The sequence below is a fragment of the Lepidochelys kempii genome, chromosome 9 (genome assembly GCF_965140265.1).
Source record: "Lepidochelys kempii isolate rLepKem1 chromosome 9, rLepKem1.hap2, whole genome shotgun sequence".
NCBI classification, from domain to species: Eukaryota; Metazoa; Chordata; order Testudines; family Cheloniidae; genus Lepidochelys; species Lepidochelys kempii.
Window position 1 is genome coordinate 99,834,363 of NC_133264.1, and position 8,545 is coordinate 99,842,907.

The 8,545-nt window shown below is 46.8% G+C and overlaps 1 long non-coding RNA gene across 1 annotated transcript; it reads right to left on the reverse strand.

Moving 5' to 3' along the window:
• Positions 1-1,385: 1,385 nt before the first annotated feature.
• Positions 1,386-8,321, reverse strand: LOC140916965 (uncharacterized). Its single transcript, XR_012160696.1, has 4 exons — positions 7,722-8,321; positions 5,621-6,526; positions 2,667-2,760; positions 1,386-2,085 (listed from the first exon to the last, which is right to left on the reverse strand). It is a non-coding gene; the product is annotated as an uncharacterized lncRNA (long non-coding RNA).
• Between the last annotated feature and the right edge of the window lie 224 nt (positions 8,322-8,545).

Below are 8,545 nucleotides of genomic sequence, written 5' to 3' on the forward strand. Positions count from 1 at the left end.
CCCTCAGTGATTTCAGCTCTTAGGAAGTTTAGCTCTTTTGTGATTTCAGCTTTTAGTAGGGGAGCCTCAGTGCTGGTGCACCATTGGCCCAAAGCAAATTCAGCTCAGCAGCCTGTAACTAGACTCCTAATGGAATCAAAATTAACTCTGACATTCCACAGTAGTGGAGGAGGAGGAAGAAGAAGAAGATTTGATTAGCATGTAAGGCCCTCACCAGGGGCCTGTACCCCCACGTATTAATACCTGTCCCCAGCCTCTCTCTGAATTCACTGAGTTTTGGAACCCATGTCCCTTGCCTAGCGAGTGTTACTTAATTGATGGCGAGTCCCCCCCCATCATAACAAAAGGCCAAGTACAGTTCCACTGTCCTTGATTCACATAATCAGGATAATTTATTCTTCCTGCCCCAATAACAGAGAAACTGGGGATCCCACAGCAGCCAAAGTGACCATTTGGGCAGCTATGGGCTCATGCGAGGCAGGGTGGGTGTGCCTATGCAAATGAGATCAGTCCCTGAAGTTCTTTTCCACAACTTGCCACAACTCACCACCAGATGTCAGGGTGGAGCTCATCCTGATTCTGCTTACACCAAGGAAAGTCCAGAAAGAGAGGAAGGGGTACATGAAGCCCCTGCAATGAGGGAAGAAGGGACCCTAAGGAGAGGGAAGAGAATGGGGCACACACAATCCCACCTTGGGGGGAGATTGCATAACCCTGGGAAGGTGGGGAATGGGGCAGGCGGAGCCCGCTGCAGGGGGAGATTGGGAGGAGTTGCAGGGAGTCCCTTTGATAGGGGGGTTGGGAGGGGGGCACCCCAGGAGCTTGCAGGGGGAATGGAAGGGCCCGCGGTGCATGTAATGAGCTTGGCTAGCAGAAGCCATGAGGTGTGCGACCCCCCTAGTGTAAAGAAACAGCTGCTGGGTAACTGAGCCCATCCATAGGTCTGAAGGCCAAATACCACAGCTTGTCCAAAGGCCTCTTCACCCGGCCAGGCATGCCGAGCCTGAGGGCCGATGGAGCTACAGGGGATGTATTTACTGGACATGCAAACAATGGTAACTCAAGGCATCCTGCAAGTTACTATCACTGTGCATTAAAGATGAACTCCTCAGCAAGGGAAGTAACAACTCAGTGCAATAAACCAGAGCGCTCGCTTGGTGGGAGAATCCTGTCCCCTAGCGTCTCCTCTAGACATGGGCACTATTACTGTGCAAATCCATTAATTGCTTCTGGCTGCAGCAGCTTGTTTTGACAAGCTAAGTAGCCTGGTAATTACCTACATGAATCAAGGCAAGGTGATGCTCAGTACACAATTTAATTACACTGCAAATATGGCTTTCAAAGCTATTAACACAGCCTCTAATACTATTGTTAATGGTCCCAGAACCTCTTGAGAGCTGCTGGTTCTGCAGATAATGCACAGAAAAGAGAGCAAAAGACACAGACAGTTGGCCTACAGCTTAAAAAAATCCCCCTGTATGATCCAAAAACATGTACATTTCAGGCAATAGTGCCCAGATGAACACAGGGATTCAAGACCTCCATGTCCCACAGCAACATCCTCCTGCTGCCTCCAGAGGTCAGGCGAATGCTAATTAGTCTTTCCTATTATTTTGTAACACCTGATCCTTCGATTTCCCTCAAGCACCTGCCCAGAATCTTGCTGTGCATCAGGCTTCTTAGAGCCATGTTGCAGCTTGTCCTCTGATTTCAATTTCCAATTGATTTTTTTTTTTAATATGACCCCCTAGCTGAAGAGATGCAAACCAAAGGATTCCAAGCTCACAGCTGGGCTGGGTGCAGCTCCCCCAGTGTTAGCTGTAGTGGATAGACCAGGTTCCAACAGCTGCCAGCATTACCTCGCACACAGAGCAGGTATAAACATGGTGCCCTAGTGTTGCCAACTTTTGCATTTTATTGTACGCCTTGCGGTATTTGGTGTTTTTCTGAAAGTTACAGCTCCTGAAGGCAGGTGATGACTTGAGAATCTTAGTTTTCCTTGAAAAACAAAAAAAAGTTTTTAGCCCAGCTGGCTGTGGAGAAATGTGGAAACATGGCCCAAGTGCACCAGAAAGGCTCAGAAACCTGAAGGCAAAGAAAAAGAATCCAGCAGTGACTTTTTAAAAACATCTCGTGATTTCTGAATGCTCGGGGTTGGCATTATTGAAGGTGTTAACCATAAAGACACTATCACCCAGAAGTTTAACTGGGGCTAGCAACAGTGGGAAACGTGTACAAGAACCTGCTGTAGACAGGGCCTTGGAGAAATATTCCTTCACCTGCAGAGGGAAGAAACCCAGGACATTCATCTCAAATTCTTTGCAGTGCCTCTGTGTCATTGCCCTGATGTTTCCTGGGTTGCATTAAGCATTCCCTCTCCCTTTTTAAATTAAACACAGGTGTCAGTGAGGAGCTGGCCTGTTCTGTTTCACTGTCACCCGATGATAGAATTGTTTACAATGGCCTTGTCTGGGCTGTATCTTTTCAGAAACTCACTGCTCAGTGCCATGGTGATACGAACGCTGATGTCATGGCTTACACTAGTACACTAGCAACCATTGCTAGTACAGGCACAGCTGAAATGATACAAGGAGCTGGTCTGAGACTAACCCAGGGAGAATTTCTGGACATGCACTGTACGTACCCAGCTGACCGTGTTTACCTACCAGCTGTGTGCAGGAGCTTATCCTTGGAGGAGAATGGAGCACAAACAAAAACATTCACGGTCTATTCAGTCCATTTAAGGTACACGCTTCCTTTCTGTGAACAGAAAAATAATTACGGCCAAGAGCAGAGATGTGGGATAACTCACCAATTAGCTTGCCAATTTCACAGCTCCCATTATTCAGACCAGCCAAGTAAATCTGGTGAAGGATGGCGGAGACAGAAACCCAGCATTCCAGGAGAGAGATTTGCCTTGTTAGCTGTGAAAATATGAAAATTCAGGGCCAAGTTCTCCGCTGGGGTGAGTTAGCACAATTCCACTGCAAGCAATGGCGAGGCACCCATGTACACAAGAAGAAAATTCAGCCCTGAGGTAATACGAAATTCTCTTTCTCCCATCAAGCTGACAAAAGCCCAAGGCAACATCCCACTTCCCAGGAAGCATAAGGGCCAAGGCAGTAAATGCCAGACAGCCAGAACCAGCAACCAAATGTCTTCCCTGCACCCCTCCTCTTACAAGTGACAGGGTGCAACAGTCAGGGCAAAACAAACCAGGCATACATTTCGGTGGGCATAGCGTCTCCTACGGCTGAGCATTCCAGGGCCCCAGCAGGAGACAAATAGGATTTTCAGTTACGCTGGCTACTTTCCATCGCCCTCCCATCACTTCTCTCCTTTACCCTGCCCCCCAGCACATGATTCTCTGCCCCCTAGTCCTCTTCCGCTCAGCTCTCCTGTACATGCCCCTAGTACCTGGGGCTCTTCTCTTTCCCACTCTCCAGATAGCCCAGCCCACAAGGCCTGGGGCCTGCGTCCTTGGACATTTCTCTTTCCAAGCTGCTAGCAGAACATGTAAAGGCAGAGAGTTCATTTTTATAAACACTTCTCTTTTATAGTGAGTTTTAAAGCATTTCCAGGCTCCGGGCAGGGTCTCCTCAAGAGGAAGTGAGGTTTACTGCCTAACTAACTCAGGATCACAGAAGTCCCCTCTGCACTACTCTCTAGGAAGACACCATTCACTCTAGTGCCAAAATCCTGGACACCCCCACACCTGCTCAGACGGCTCTATTGTAGTAAATTAGCAGCATTGAAAATGCTTAGTGGGGGGGATGGGGAGGGGGAGAAAGGTGCAAAAGTGTTTGGGTGTGAAGATGATTTTGTACGCAGCATATACCTTCTATACTCCTGTTTTGCTGTGCCCTTCATTTTAGATTTTAATGGATTTTAGAGACACACTGTTATTAATTTGGGACATGTCCGTGGTGTTTTACAATATCCCAACACCAGTCACGGACATTAATCTGAGCTCAGTTCTGTAGGTCCCTTACACAGCAGTAACTGGCATTAGCACAGCCGCCGTCTTCTCTCTCCGTGTACCCTTCCCACTTTCATTCCCATGCTTGAACAGAGAGGACATAAGAACATGAGAGTCACCATCAGGGGTGAAAGGAACGTAAGGGACTTACTGGTATTCAGGGTAGCCGGGATCCTGAGCAAGGTGTGGGGGGCAGCTCAACCAGAAGGGGTGGGGATGGGTCTGGGGACAGACTCCCCCAGCCAACCCTTCAGCACTGGGAGGGCGATTTAAAGGGCCCGGGACTCCTGGCTGCCCCTACCAGCGCTACCCCAGGGCTCCGGCGGTGATTTAAAGGGCCTGGGTCTCCGGCTGCTGGCGCAGTAGCGGGGGCCAGGAGCCCAGGCCCTTTAAATCGCTGCCGGAGCCCCGTGGTATCAGCGGCCAAGAGCCCTGGGGCTCTGGGGGCAATTTAAAGGGCCGGGGCTCCAGCCACTGCCGGGAGCCCTGGGCCCTTTTAAATTGCCAGTCCCAGGGAAGCTGCCTTTTGGCCCCCATCATCATCAGCCCTGCCAGTGCAGTCAGCTGTGTACCGGCTTTTACCAGTACACCAGACCAGATGGGCTTACTTTCACCTCTGGCCACCATACTGGGTCAGACCAAAGGTCCATCTAGTCCACTATCCCTGTCTTCCAACAGTGGCCAGTGCCACGTGCCCCAGAGGGAATGAACAGAACAGGTAATCATCAAGTGATCCATCCCCTAGCACCTATTCCCAGCTTCTGGAAAACAGAGGCTTGGGACACCATCCCTGTCCGTCCTGGCTAATAGCCATTCATGGACCTATCCTCCATGAATTTATCTAGTTCTGTTTTGAACCCTGTTATAGTCTTGGCCTTCACAACATCCTCTGGCAAGGAGTTCTGCAGGTTGACTGTGCATTGTGTGAAAAAAAATACTTCCTTTTGTTTGCCATGTGCACTTTTAAGTATCACGTAGACAGAAGCATCTTTTAAATTATGATGTTTATTTTTGCCACATGTTTACAGCATTCTGTAATGTGCTAACTCTTCAGACAAGGCCTTTAAAACATCCTTGAGAGAACTCTAAACAGTGATAAATAACGTTCCAGTCCTATCTGGTGTATATGTACACAGTGCCCTGTCTTACCTCGCTCCATGTATTCTTGTTCCCTAGCACAAGCTTATGCTGGCCTTTTACCATATTTGGTAGAGTAATTTGGACTGAAGACAGAGGAGACAAAAATCTTGGCTTAGCAACCAAGTGAAAATAATGCCCGGTTTTGCAGTGACTTATTTGTGATCACCGGTCAGTTACCGGGGCTCAGTCCCCTGAGACCACTCCCCTCTCAGGCCACTCCCCTCTCAGGCCTCACACTGTCACCTCAGTAGGGGTGAAATCATGTCACTCTCAGATCAGGCCCTGGATGGAGGTCTCCTGTGACCTACCATGATTACCTCAGCAGGCCTGACTTATGTGCAATATCTGCAGCTCTAGTCCCCCCAGGAGCAGTGACAGTTTATCTAGTGACCAGACAGCCTCCTTAAAGCCAAGTATATTGATTTGCACAACAGCATTCAGAGAAAACAGACCTAAAACAACAAACCAGCCTCTACCGAGGCCTATCTGTGTAGAGCTCACCAGCTCCTGATGTCAGCCTTGTAGACCCAACCTCTTCACGCAGCCTGTTCCTCAGGACAGCCCCCTTACCTCTCCTGAGAGGGGCTTTTCAACTGTCTGGTGCCCTTTTCATCTCTTGGCTCCCAGCCTTGGCAAAACAGGGCTTGTCACTTCATCAGAGGCGAGACGTAGGATCCTCAAAGCTAACAACTTTCCCCTTCGTCTTTCAAGTGTGTGCTGGGGTATCATCATCATTGTGCTGCCTTCCCGCTTGTTTTTCCTCCAGCCCCCTATTATACTAGATCAATACATTCAGATAGGGCAATAAGAACCCATTGTAACTATATAGTAACTTTGCTTCTCTAAGCAGGTCTCACAGTGTTACAGATCACTACTTAGATTACATTACAGCACTGGCCAGCTAACAGGGAGAAGAGTGATTCAACCTAGGTATACATAAACTAATGTCAGCAGGTCAATGCCTCGCATTCTGGAGTCATCTAAAAATCAAACATGCTAGGAGCTCATTCTCACATTTAATGACTCTGAAATTACATTTTTGCCTTATCTGCTGGATAGGTTTGTGGAGCGGGAAAAATAGCATCCAAAGTGAGACTGACGAAGGCGCACAAATCATCTCAGAATGGAAACACACTAAATACTAATAAAGGGGGAAAAAAATCAAATCAATATTGTATTTTAAGCTCCTCGACCAAAAGGTTAGAGACCGGGGTGCTTAAAGTCAGATTCCAGAATAACATTTCTCCAGGTACCGAGCCCCTGAAGCTCCCATTGACTTCAGATTAAGTGACTTGCCCAGGTGACATAGGAAGCCCCCGCAGTCTGGTCTCCTGGCTTCTCGTCCTATACTGTAGCCATAGGCCTGTGGTTTTCTAGCACATCCCTGGTATGGTTGAGCTCACAACACTGCAAAGAATTTGTCAATAAGTTATTAAACCTGTGCTACTCATGTCAGGGTTAATTAAAAAAAACAACAAAAAACCCACCAACCATCAAGATTTTGGACTTAAGCTAAGGTGAATATAACCTTTTAAAGTCTAGAGCATAAGTGACAGGGTCTCAGTTTTCTACTTACTGTTTCTTCAAAGGAAAAAACCCTGCAGAATGAGTGACAGAGAGAAGTTCTTTTATGGAATAAAAGCACATCGAAAACTAGTTATGAGGAAGGTTAAGATTTTGTCACGGTTATTTTTAGTAACAGTCACAGACAATAACAAAAATTAATGGGAGTAGTGACTGGTCTGTGACTGTTACTAAAAATAATCGGGGTGTGTGAGTGTGTGTGTAATGACAGCCTGAGCCCTGCTGCCATGGGGGCTGAGGGGAGGAGAATAGCCCCAACTCCGGCTGCAAGGCTGTGCATGGCCCCAGCCCTGGGCGTACAGCCCCAGCTCCAGCCGCAGCTACGGACAGTTGAAGCCAAAGAAGTCACAGAGCTCCGGTAAAGTCATGGAATCTGTGACTTCCATGACCTAGTCATTTCCTTAGTTATGAGTAAGCACTAACAGCTCTGTGCTTTTCAAATTTCCCTTTATTCTGGGGGGGAATGTCTCTACATGAAAGTTACTCTGGTGTAAAATAGGGTGTGAATCTAAAGTAGGATAGCTATTCCGGAGTAACGCTGTGTATGGACCCTCTTAATCCAGGGCAAGAATTTCCTTTTTTTTTGGTTTAATCTTAATGCACTTCCAAAGTGGATAAAGCGAATTTGAAAAAAGGCACTTTTATTAACAGGGTCCACAACTGTCCTGTCATTTAAAGAGCTAGGGAGCTGTGCACTTTTAAAGACAGCCTAAATGACATTTTCTAAAAAGTTCTTGGCGGGTTTCAGAGTAACAGCTGTAGCTCAGGAAAGCTTGTGCTCAAATAAATTGGTTAGTCTCTAAGGTGCCACAAGCCCTCCTTGTCTTTTTAAAAAGTTCTTGGCACTTTTTAACATTTTGCACAAGGAGAAAGGGGGCGTCAGCTGCACTGGAAAGCGGGTAGAAGCTCCAGCTGCAATGTGAATGAAAAGTAACTGCACTGCCACCTCGTGCTAGTGTCAAGAAGAGACCCCATTTCATCTCAAATCAGCGTCAAGGTGACAGGAAGCAGTGTTTACCTGGCTGGATTCCTGTGGGAGGGCCAGATGACGACATTTCAAAACCGTACAGGATTCTGTTGCCACATGTGCACAGAGCTCTAAAGGTAACAAAAGGTTGATATCTATTTAATCTCTAATTATACTTCTTATAAAGGATGCTCCTTTTATGTACCCATTTCTTTCCAGCCTGCAATACCCACTGCCTGTCACTTTTGTTATCATAAAAGTTCCAACAACTGCTACATTTAAACTAGTGTCTTCTTTTCTAATCCTTGGTTTCAGTCACTCCTAACTTTCAGAAACTTTTCCTTTGCTAGTTTACAAAAAGGTGGCTGAATTCCAAACAGTGATGCTACTGTTCCTATCATCACCCTCTTGTCGGACAGTGTGCCTTGCTCATGGTCATCTGAGAAGATTTGAACTTGGCCAGCGAGGACAAATCTAACCTTGCAACATTTTGCTATGACCAGTTTGTTTTTTGGTTTGTCAATCCCTAAGCAGCCTAATTTTCTGGTAGAATATTTGCAGGTCCCAGTTGTGGATACGTGTCTGTGGTTTTCTAGTTATGGAACTGCAAGCATCAGACAGAAGCTGTATTTTCCTACTTTTCAATCTTTTCTCTCCCTCTCACCTCTACTGCGTACTTGCTTTTTCTGCCTAAAGAAGAAACATGATCAGACTTTAACAGGTTCCTGGTAACAAAACGTGAGACCCAAATTGCTGCTAATATGGGGCAGTAATAAAAAACCCCCTATGATTTAAAACAACATCTTAAACCCTACTTGATCTTCTCAACAGTGTGACACACATTGAAGTTTGAAGGTGTCTGTATGATATTCTAT